Source organism: Penaeus monodon, unplaced genomic scaffold (genome assembly GCF_015228065.2).
Source record: "Penaeus monodon isolate SGIC_2016 unplaced genomic scaffold, NSTDA_Pmon_1 PmonScaffold_3911, whole genome shotgun sequence".
In the NCBI taxonomy this organism is placed as follows: domain Eukaryota; kingdom Metazoa; phylum Arthropoda; class Malacostraca; order Decapoda; family Penaeidae; genus Penaeus; species Penaeus monodon.
In genome coordinates, this window is record NW_023658683.1 from 2357 (window position 1) to 15182 (window position 12826).

At 29.7% G+C, this 12826-nt stretch overlaps 1 pseudogene; it reads right to left on the reverse strand.

Moving 5' to 3' along the window:
- Positions 1–565: 565 nt before the first annotated feature.
- On the reverse strand, positions 566–12204 carry LOC119570784 (annotated as a pseudogene).
- Positions 12205–12826: the final 622 nt, after the last annotated feature.

The window sequence follows — 12826 nt, forward strand, 5'->3', positions numbered from 1 at the left end:
ATTTTAAATTTTTTAATTTTATATCTTTGAGTTTACATCTTTTCTATTATCTTTAGGGGAATTTTTTACAAAATGGTGCACTCCCAGAAACTAATCCCCACTCCACATCCAAAGTAAATTAAAAAATCAAATTGCTGTACTGGGAATGCCCTTCAGGCACTGGCCGGGGGAGATTTTAAAGGGAAAAGGGCCCCCTTTCCCCAAACCCCCCCGGAAAAAAACTGCCTTCACCTCATATGGGACGGAAGATGGAGCTGAAAAATGTGAGCAACAGGGACTTGGACAGTAGTGATGCTTTCCCCCAAATTTTTTTTTGATTTTTTTTTTCATTATCTTTTTTGTGAGCGATTATTTCTTGGCCAACACTGCAACTTTTTTACTCTATAAGAATATCTCGGGATGAAATAAAAATCCAACCCACTGCGATTTACTTTATTAATTCATTTTTTTCACAAAAGATGGCTCAATTTTATAAGTCACCAAAGCCCTTTTCCCTTTATTTTTAAAATTCTATTTATCTTAATTTAATTTACTAAGTCTATAACATTTTAGTAAATTTTAAAATCTATTGGGGTCTTCTGTACACATTTTGGTTAAAGTTAAACCGAACCCCAAATACTAGCACAAAGATGCAAGATACACTGTAAACACAGGTGAGAGTCAATGAAAATTTTCATAAATCTGCTGTTTTACCATAAAAAGCAGTTTTTTGGGGGGTAAAGGGGAATTAACATTCACCACTCCAAGTTTTATATTTACACTAAAGTCAAAAAGGGAACTTTGCTACAAGGGAAAAAAAAAAGAAGGGGGGGGGGGGGGGGAAATTTTATATATATATTATATTTATATATATATTTTATATAAAATATATAATATAATAATATTATAATATATATACATATATAACAATATTAATAATATATAACATATATATATAATAACATATATATTATATATATATATATATATAAAATTTATATAATTATCATATATTAAATACATATTATTACATAATATATACATATTTTTAATACATATTATATACAATTAATATATATATATAATACTATATTATACTATATAATACATATATATATAATATATTATTAATATATATAATATATATATATATATATATTATATATATATATATATTATATATATATATATATAATATATAATCATACGCACATGCGCAACACACACACCACACACACACCAAAACACACACACACACCCAGACACCAACCACACACACACACACACACACACACACACACACACAACACACTTGTTTATATCATCCGATATATATCTGCTCGTAAATAAAATTATAAAAATGGCTTCAAATCCCTAAATATTATAAAAAACAAAATAAGGGTGTCAACAAAAATGGATACTTGATCGCTGGGCATAAGTAGGGTAGTTTTTTTCAGGGTGTTCATGAGGATCATGTTTAACAAATGTCAAAGGGGTTTTTAAAGCACTATAGTTTAAAGGATCAGAAATTTGTCTTTGTTTTGAACTAATTGTGTTTTTAATATAAATCTCTTTTTTTTGGGATTAAATATTGCAAAAATTGGGAATGTTTTTTTAAAAAATCGGGAAAATAACATTGCCTTTTCTTGCTGCAAACTCGAAATTCTTTGGGGATTTTCTTTTCATTTTTCCTTTCAATTTGGTTTATTTTGGGCATTTTTTAATACCCAAAAAACCTATAAAAATATATACAGATGAATTTCTACTTGCCTTTTGACATGACAATGTCAAATTTGTTTGGTTATTGTTTATTATAAATAATAAGGGTAATGCCCTATATCTTTTCTGTGGAATTAATGATGTCATGATATGTCGTTACATGATTAGTGGGATTAATACTCGTTCTGCGTATGTGCAGGATTAAGATTTGACTCGAAAAAAATCTGTTCCTGAGGTGAAAAAAATTTTTAAACCCTGGATGCAAAACCCCAATGCCCATCCATTAGGATCTGGTTTAAAATTTTAAATACGGATTAACTTTTATAGCATGTACAGAAGACGCCCTAAAAATAAAATTAACACCATCGATATTCTGCATTAGTAAAAAATATGTTTCTTCTGCCATTTAAGGAAAATTAAATCAGAAAAGGTCAAAAGGTCTACTAATTGCTCCTTTTAGGGGCAAATTTCAAGAGAGCCTCTATTGCAGCAACGTCACAAAATTTTTTAAAATGAGCACACCCTTTTTTTCCGGCCATTGTTTTTAACCACCTTTTTTTACAGTACAGACACCCCCGGGGAAAGTCCCTAACCCGACCAAAATTTTTTATTCAACAAAAGGGGGAGGATTGATGGGGGGCTCCGCCCCCCATGAACCCCCAGGAAATGTTCCCTTCACCTGGGCCCAAAACCCCCCCAGGAAATTTTTCCTTTCACCTGGGCACACCTAGAAAACATAGAGCTGAAATTTGGGGGACACCGAGGTCTAGATTGTGAGCGGCTCCCTGCAATCTTTTTCCTTTTAATTTGTGGCTTTTACCTTTCTGTTTCAGATTTTTTTCAAAATAACTGCAACTCTACAAGAGTATTATCTCCAATATGCCCTAGTTTAGTGCACCCATACCATAAAGTTTAATCCTTTTTTTCCCAAAATTTCTCATTAACGTCTGAAAATAGTACCTCCATCCAACTACCAAAATTGTGTATTATGGCGTGCAAACCCAACGAGACGAAGCAAAAAATTTCTGACTAGATACTTCTAAGTAAACATATGAAAATACGCATTTTTTACCAAGAGCGACGCCCCCTCCAGAGGCAATGCCCCAAAACCAGACTTTTTCCTGTGTGCCCAAATTCCCCAAACCTAACCTTTCCAACCTTCCATTTCTTCCCTGGAGAGGGGGAAAACCCCCCTGTCCCTCCCTCTTTTAATTATCACTGCCTGCCAAATCACGGAAAAGGGGGCGCATTGTGAGCTAGCTGTGTTTGCCCCCGCCTCTGGTAATTTCTCGCCCCTCACCTAAATGATCCTCGGCAGGGCGGCCTTGGGGGGGAAACGCGGAGGGAAAAACAGCATCGCTGAAGCGACTCCATCACGAACACTCGGGCTCTTCCCCCTGCTACTTCGCCTCCCATCGCCTCCTCCGTGTTTGCCCGGGGAGGCTGTCACTTCCTTCTTCTCGCTCCCCTTTGTCTGCTGTTACCCCCACCGTTTTATTGCTTGTTTTTCATCTCGGGCGAGTCTGTCCTGTTTTATTCCCGCCTTTTTTTTCGAGTTTCAGCGTCGTGATAACGAGTAGGCCAAACCTTGGACGCGACCCAAAACATTTTGTTTACATCGCATTTCTGGGGAAAACCTTTTTTCTTTGGTTATTGCGGTGTACTTCCTTTATCCTTTTTTATATTTGGTTTCATGGGTTTTATCTTTAAAAATTTGTCTTTTTTATTATTATTTTGTGATGATTTTTCTTTTTTTTTAAGTTTGTAAAGTTTTATTACTTTTTTTTTTTTTTGGGTTTTTTATTTATTTATTTGTTTTTTTTGCTTTAGGTACTATTTTGTTTTCTTCCAATAAATCTTGTCACATATGGAAACCCAAAATGAAACAATATTTTAAAAATTTGTCTAGTTTTGAAATGCAATTTTTGGCGGGAAATCTCCTAATGAAATTACAAAAACCCAAGGAAAAAAGCAAAATAATAATAATATAATAACAATAATAATAAAAAAATAATAATAAAATAATAATAATAAGATAATAAAAAAAATAATAAAATAATAAAAATAAAAATAACAATAATGATAATAATAAAGATAACAAAATAAAAATAATAATAATAAATAACAATAGTAATTATAATAATAAAAATTTTAATAATAAAATAAAAAATAATAATAACCAAAAATAAAATTTAAAAATAATGATATAATAATAATAATAACAATAATGATAAAAATAATGTAAAAATAAATAATAAAAAAAATTGTTGTAATGCATGCTCAAAAAACCTTAAACAAAATTTTTCATATGACAAAAAATGAAAAAAAATATATCAAATGTAAAGAAAAACGGTGAAACATTTATTATTAGTGGTATGATTTAAAGCCATAATAGCAATTGAAAAAGACAAAGCTAATAATAAAAATAATGAGAGCAACAACAAACAAAAAAGGTATACTAATGATAAAGAAAAAAAATTAATAAAAATAATAATAACAATAATGAGATGTTGAATGATGATTTGAGATATCATAAATAATAATGACAAAAAAACGTAATAAAACAAAGCAATACTAATATTTTAAATACTACTATAAATATAATATAATAATAATTGATTGATATGATCAAAATTAATATGTAAAATAAAAATAATAAAATAATAATAATAAATAAATAATAATAAAAAATAATAAAAATAATAATAATAATAATAATAATTAATATAAAATAATGATAGAATAAAAAATAAAAATAAAAATAAAATAAATAAAAATAATAATAATAAAAATAATAATAACAAAAATAAATAATATAATAATAATAATATAAAATAAAAATAATAATGAGTAATAAAAATAATAAAAAAGAAAATAACTATTTCATTATTTTATTATTTTTATTATTTTATTATTATTATTACTATTATTATTTTATATACAAAAATAGAAAAATGATAATAGTGATAAAAATAATAAAGGAAAATAATAAAATCTGGTGATTTAATAATAATAGTAATAATAATAATAATTGAAAATGATAATAAAGATAATAATATAAAAGATAACAATAAAAATAATAATAATTAATAATAACATTAATATAAAAATAATAAAAATAATAAAAATATAATCCCAAAAAAAACAATAAATAAAAATAATAATGATAAAAATAAAATAATAAAAATAATTAATAATAATGATAACAATAAAAATAAAAAAAAATTAATTGTAATGCAAAACTCAAAAAACCCTTAAAGCAAATTTTACATATGACAAAAAAAGAAAAAAAATTTCAATGTAAAGAAAACGGGGAAGACATTTTATTATTAGTGGTATGATTAAAGCCATAAAAAGCAATTGAAAATGACAACACGATAATAATAAAATAATGAGAGCAACACAAAAAAACAATGGGGATACAATGATAATTTATAAAACAAAGATAAAAATAATAAAAATAACAAAAATTTATGATGTTGATGATGATATGATGATGATCTAAAATAATGACATAAAGACGAAATAAAACAACCCAAAAAACTAATACTACTAACTACTAATGATAATAATAATAATAAAATGATGATGATGATGATCAAAAAAATATAAAAAGTAATAATAATAAAAATAAAAATAAAAATAATAATAATAATTAAATAAATAAAATAAAAAATAATAATAATGATAATAATAAAGATAAAAAAAATAACAATAAAATAAAAATAATAAAATATAATAATAATAATAAAATAAAAAATAATAATAATAATAATAAAAAATAATAATAAAAATAATAATGATAGTAATAATAATAATTATAAGAAAAAATAACTATTATCATTATTATTATATTATTATTATTTTTTTATTATTATTTTATATTTATTTTTATAATAATAACAATAATAGAATAATGAAATAGTATAAAAATAATAAAAAGGGAAAAAATAATATCATGGTGATTATAAAAAAATAAAAGTAAATAATAATAAAATTTTTAATAAAAATAAATAATTAATAATAAGATATTAATTGAAATAAATAATAACTGTAAATTAATAATAATAACTGAATAAAAAATAAAAATAATAATAATAATAATAATGATTACAAAAATGAAACTAAAAACAATAATGAAAATAAAAAAATTTAAAGATTTTTTTCCTACTTTCTCCTGCTCTCATCCTCCTTTCTTCCCATCTCCCTTTTCCTTCTAAATCCCTTTTAAACCTCTTCCCTTACCTCTGCCCTCTTTTATTTCCCTTCCTCTTTCTTCTTATCTTTTCCCCTCCACCCTTTTTTTTTTCTCTGATTTTTCCTTCCCTTTTTTCCTATTTAATTCCTTTCCCCCTTTTTCTCCTTCGCTCATCTCCCTTTTCTCTTTTAAAAAAAACCCCTTCCCTAAATTTCTTTCTTTTCCCCCCTTCCCTCTTTACAATGATGATAATAAATAACGATAATGATGATAATAAAAATAATAATATGAAATAATAGATCAAATAGGATTTTGTGCATGTGTGCGCATGTGTGGTGAAAATTTTTTATGTCTGTCTTTATTTTCATCCCTTTTACCCCCCCCCACCCCCACCCCCACCCCCTTGTTTCCCCTTTTGTCATAGGGTTAAGAACAAAGACCTGCCTTGGATTTCAGCCGTCGCCTCAACTAACTTCGCAGGGCCCTTTTCTTTCCCTTTTTTTTCTTCTTTACCCCCTTCTTCTTCCACCTACCAAAATTCTTTAACTCTTTTTTTTCCCCTTTTTTGTACTTCTCATAGTGCTAAAATGGTCTTCGATGTATATTAATTTTGTTTGTTTTAACCTTAAACCCCCCCCAAATTTTACATTAATGTAAACAACAAAAAACTCTGCAATCACATAAATATATTTCCGGTGTAAATGCAAGCGTAATGAGGACAGACCAAACAAAAAGCTGAATTTAAATTTGATTACAAAATTTTTGAATTTATAATGATACTTGAATTTTAAAATTGGGGCCCCATGTAATTTTTGATAGAAATTTTACAATTATCAAAAAAAATATGATAGTAAAAGAAAATAACTTTTTGTATGGGGGTTTTCTCATAAAAGAAAAAACTACTGTGGACAAAATTTAAAATAAAAAAATTTAAAAAAAATGAAAGAAAAAGAGAGAGAGATAAGAGAGGGAGAGAGAGAGAGAGAGGAGAGAAGGGGAAAAGAGAGAGAGAAAAGAGAGAGGGGGAAGAAAGAAATCCTCTCTTACTCATAAACCTCTTCAAAATTCCTCTTAAAATTTTCTTTTTAAAAACCCAAAAAAAACCAAATTTTGCCTATCATCTTTTTCATAAAAAAATGATGTTGTTTTGGAAAACAACCCTAATAAAACAAACCCGATTTCCCAAAGGGAACTTTAAATTGAAAAAATCAGGAAAAAAACCTTAAAAAATTGTTTTTTTTAAAAAACCCACAATCAAAACCCCAAGACTCAAGGGGCAAAACGGAATTTTTTGCCTGCCTCGGGGGGGTTTCCCTTTGCTATCCGGGTTTTTTTCCCTGTTTTGGGGGTCAATTGATTTTCCAAAAATGGGGACATCCCTTTCATTTTTCATTTTCTTGAATACTAATATTTCAATTTAAAAATACAAAATTTCTTTTTAAATAAAAATATAACAACATAAAAAAAAAAAAAATAATATTAATGGTTAAAAAAAAACATGTTTAAAAACCTTTGCCCCTTTAAATTTGAAATAAAATGTCAAAAAATACAGGGGTTCTTTTTCATTAAACATAATAGGCCTGTTTGGCTAACATTTTAAAAGGAAAATTTTAAATATAAAATTCTGCCCCTCCCTCAAAAAAAAAAAAAATAAAAAAAATAAATTTAAAAAAATAAAATAAAAAATAATTATTTAAAAATTAAGAAAAAAAAAAAAAGAATAAAAAATTTTAAAAAAAAAGAAAATACAAAAGGGAAAATTAAAAAATTCTAATTTTTTTTTTATTTCCCGCAAACAAACACAAACAACCCCATGGAGTATATTTTTGCTCTGTACCCAAAATAAAAATTTTCTAAGTTTTAAATTCCATATGCTTCACCTTCCCTCCCATGTTTAAGCAAAAGAAGAAAAAAAGAAGAAGAAGAATAAAAAGAAAAAGAAAAAAAGAAAAGAAGAAAAAAAAGGGGAAAAAGAAGGGGGAAAGAAAGGGGAAGGAAAAGGAGAAAAGAAAGGGGGAAAGAAGAAGAGAAGAAGAAGAAGAAAAAGAGAAAAGGAGGGGAGGAAGGAGGAAAAAAGAAGAAAAAGAAGAAAGGGAAAAAAAAAAAAAAAAAAAAAAAGAAGAAAAAAGAAAGAAAAAAAAAAAATAAGAGAAAGATAAAAAAAAAGGTATCAAAAAGTATAAAAACCCTGAAACCCCAAAAACCTTTTAAAAAATCCCTTTTTTGGGTCTTCCAAAAAAAATTGGGGTTGAAAAAAGAAAAAAATTTTTCGATTGGGCCAAAAAGAAAAAATTAAGGGTTTTGATTTAAAAAAAAAAATTTTTCAATGATTTAAAAAAAAATTATCAAAAAACACAATGAAAAAATTAGAGAAGCTATGATTTTTCACATGGGATTTCAAAAAAAAATAATATATTATAAAAGAAAAAAAAAGAAAAAAAAAAAAACAAGAAAGGAAAATTCCTTTTTAAACCCATATATTTTACAAGAACAACTAAAAAAAATAATAAAAATTAATAATAATAAATAAAAAAAACAAACAAACAAAAAAAATAAAAAAGAAAAAAAAAAATGAACAAAATAACTCAAACGACTCCTCATCCCCAAAAAAATTTTTCGCATAAAACACCTCAGCCTCTCCCGAACAGCCAAAATCCCCATGTTTTTTAAACATCAAAACGTATATTTTTAAGGCCCCCCCCGCATGTTCTCGGTTTCTGGATCTTGGGGGGCTCTCTGTCCGGGTCTTTTTACCTTTCCCCCGGTGGGGTTGACCTTCGGCCCTGTAAACCCCGCATGGAAACCCTTTATGCCCTGAGGAAGAAAGCAAAAATGAAAAGATTTGGGGGAAATTTTTAAAAATTTTAATAATAATTTTATGATAGTACTGAGAGTAAGGGCGTAAAAATAATAAAAAAAATTTCCAAAAAAATGAAACAGGGAAAACTTCTTTTCCCCCTTTTTTCCTGCCTTTTAAATTTTTTGGGGTTTTTTTAGGGTTTTTCCCAATTTTGGGTCCTATTTTACACCTATAAGGGTAGAATATGTACCTTCCTCCCCCTTTTTTCCCGTCCGCCCCCCACACACACCCCACCCCTCACTCTCTTTCCCCTCTCCTTCATAAATCTCACATTTTTACACATACCTACTAACCCACCTAACTAAATATTAAAAACCAGTTTTACTGATGTCCCTTCCTTCCCCTTCTTTCTGCCCCGGCCCTAAATTTCCCTTTTTTATAAATTTTGTTTATTTGCACCCTGTAAAAACATGTCCAGTTTTTATCCAAATATTTGGGAAAAAAGGGCCCCAAGAGCAAAATTATCAAAAAACCCAAAAAAAAATTTCCTAAACCCCCCTCCACCTCTTTTTTCATCCTAAAAACCCAAAAAATAAAATAAAAATAACAAAAAGGAAATAAAACTTTTTCTTGTTTTTAATTCCCCCCTTGACATAAATAAAGATCACAATGGTGTGGCGTATCCCCATTTTTCAAAACGGAAAACCTTTTTGTTAAAAATACTCCTCAATTTTGTCATCCGGGAAGGGGTCAACTGATTTTTTTTTCCTTCCCCATATTTTCCTTGGGAAATTTCCTTTCTCCCACGGGGGAAATTTAATGCCCCCTTGGGCCCCTGGGGAGAAGATGAAACTGTTTTTGTCTGTTTGGCGTGGGGTTCGCAGGATCTCAGAGTCCAGCATCTGATGATGATTATGATGATGGAAAAAAAAGAGTGGAGAGTATGGGAGAGAAATAGGTGGTTTGGAGGGGGAATGAGGGACATTATGGGATTTGGGGAAGGTAGGGTAGAAAATTGGCATTTGTACTATTTTTCTCAGAATTTTAAAAATAAGCTTTTCCAATTCACAATGAAAATCTGTTTTATACTGAAGGCAAACTCTATTTTCCATCCAGATTTAATGTGTACTTCAGCCTTTTCCCATAAGCAAAGGGGCCCCTCACCCGCAAGCCTCCCTTCATGGTCTTGTCGCGTGTGGCAGGATTCCTGGATGTCATCTAGCAACACACCCCCATGTCCCTTCATGTCATGTTGCCGTAGCAGTTTCAGCATGCTTTTTCCGGGTCCCTCACTGGCAGCGGCGGCTTGAAGAGATACTTGCCATCGATCTCTTGGATCTTGGGGTTGTTGGGCAGGGCTTCGGATGAGCCACTGGGGTTGGGGGGATTGGTGGGGGAGGCTTTGCGGTATGGACAGTGGGTGCAATTTCAAAGATTTTTTAAAGATTTTCCTAAATATTATTTTATGGATTATCATTAGTAAATTAATTTTGCGGATGTTAAAAAGAAATCTAGTTGTAACTGATTTATGGATGAGATTATAGGAAAACAAGATATACATGATTATAATTCAAAATTTATCTAAACTTAGGACACGAAATTTTAGATTACATTAAGCAAAATCATATCTAAATATGATTATAAATCAAAATCCTATCCATTACATCAGCAAAAGTTGGAAAAATATATTCTTCAATGTCCTCACTCAAACTTTTAAAACAAAACAAGACCAACATTAAAAGTAAAGAAAATAATCAAAAGGGAAAGAATGATCAAGATGATGATGATGTCATTGATAATTATAAATTAATCCAATAATAACAATAACAAGGATCCCTACCACAGCAACAGATAAAAAGCTCTTGAAAATACAAATACTTTTAGATGTAAAAATACAGAAAAAACCCTTGAAATAAACAGATAACATTGCAACCACAAACTGGCACATTCCTACCTGTTTGACCTTAGGCCCAGCATTTAACTGGTTGGTCTCATCAAGAATCTCATCGAGGCTTAGCGGATGAGACTCCCCCATCTTGATGACGCGTTTTCATGGGGGCGCACAATCCTCGTCAAGACACCAAACTTGTACTGATCCCCCTGACATAGATTTGTATCTGCCAAAGGGAGGGAAACAGTTTCCATACTGAAAATGATATAAGCAAGAGATTTTGAGTTTTGATTTGATTTATTTGAAACGGCATGGGTCTAAAATCACTCTGCACAAATTCATCACAACACAGAAAGTACGTATGCGGAAGAAGAAAAATTCTTACGAGCTCGCATCGCTGGGGCACCGTTTTGGTCACCTTCTTCTTGGGCGGCTTTTGGTATAGGGATATCATTTTTGGGGGCTTCTTGACTTCCACTCTTTGGGGCAGAAAAAAATTATCAATGTTATTCCTAGGTATATGATATCAAATTTTGCAAACTGGGGTTTTGCAGATGCATATAGAGCTCAAATTACATGAAAAACTACACTACTACTACTACAAACAGAAAAGATAATAAAAATTTCAAAATAATTTAAATCAACTAAGAAGACTATTGAGGAAATAATGAGTCAGATAAAATTTTTTCCTTCAACTATCTATTAATTTATTTTCAAGTAGTTATGCAGATATAACATACAAACAACAGCTGTCACATATAAAAAACAAAATATAAAGTACAAACATTGGTCTATCCCCACCGGAAATCCGTAAAATAACACCCATTTGATACCGAATCTTTCCTGAGAAAGCAGTGATACTTACGAGGGCGTGGCCATGGCCCGCTTTTAGGAAGGCCCTCTCGGTCCCTCTCATCAACGACCTGTCCTCTTGAATTATGTCTGGAAGGATAGATATGTGAAATAAAGTCCAACATGTTGCCCGCTGATTTTTGTGTTTGAGGAAATAATGAGGAATACGTTTCCCGCACCTACTACTGTATGTTAAGTTCTTTTGATAAGGCTATTTGAAAAATGTTTTTAAAATGTGTGTGTGTGTGTGTGTTTTGTGTGTGTGTGTGTGTGTTGTGTGTGTGTTTGTGTGTGTGTGTGTGGGGTGTGTGTGTTTTGTGTGGTGGTATGTGCATGTGCGCACACACATGTGTGGGGTCTGGATGTTTTTTGTGTGTGTATTTGTGGCTGTGGTAGTATGTATGAGTGCATGTACCTATACATCAATGTAAACTAAGGTAGACATAACTATCAAAAGTAGGACTGCATGAAGATATAGTGTAAACTCCTATAAACCCTTTCTAAAAATTAATTATATATGGTTAAGGTTAATTTATCACAGAGGCCATGGAATTAATAGACTCTGTCAGGGATGTTTACTTGCTGCTACTTTTTATATAAAGAGTATTTCCCTATGTTCTTTATGTCATTACTTTAGTTTCTCTTTATCTTTGTAAAGTCTTATTCTGGACATTTACCATGACATTGATTTTTTATTTGTTTTACTTTTTGATTTTTTACTTTATATTTATATTTTTTGTTACATTGCATTGTGTCATTCCACATTATATCACCTCCATTATATCATATAACATCTATATTTGTCTACCTACTTATTTATAAATAGATGCGTCCATAATGGTGAACAATCAGTTACTATGTCAACTTAAAAAAACAAAGCATTTGTTATGATAGAATTTTTTCCTAAAATAAATGACTTCTTAAACTAATAACATTTGTTTTCAATATTTTAACACTAAAAGTTAAAAAGAACAAGTCAATGTTGACATGGTATACCCAAGTAACTAATGCCCTCAGTTATGGGAATAATGTGATGTGCAAAGTCTGGGGTGTAAAAGTTTCAGCGGCATGTATTGTCCATATTCAATTAATTTTAGTCCGCACTGATAATCTACTCTACAAGCACCATTATTGGCCCTAGAAGCTGGGCAAGGGAATGAAGTATACCTGGAAAAATTGGGGGTTAAATAGAGAAAAAACAAAACAAAAAAAAAGACAAATTCTATAACAATATGTACCTATTCACCAGGCAAATTCTATCAGAATAGAAAAATTCACGATACCAAATATATACACTTCAAGGAACGATATCTATTTCAACATAAATCTATAAAGGGAAACAAAACTCTAATCACCTACATTACTTTCTTTTTTATCTCAAAACAAG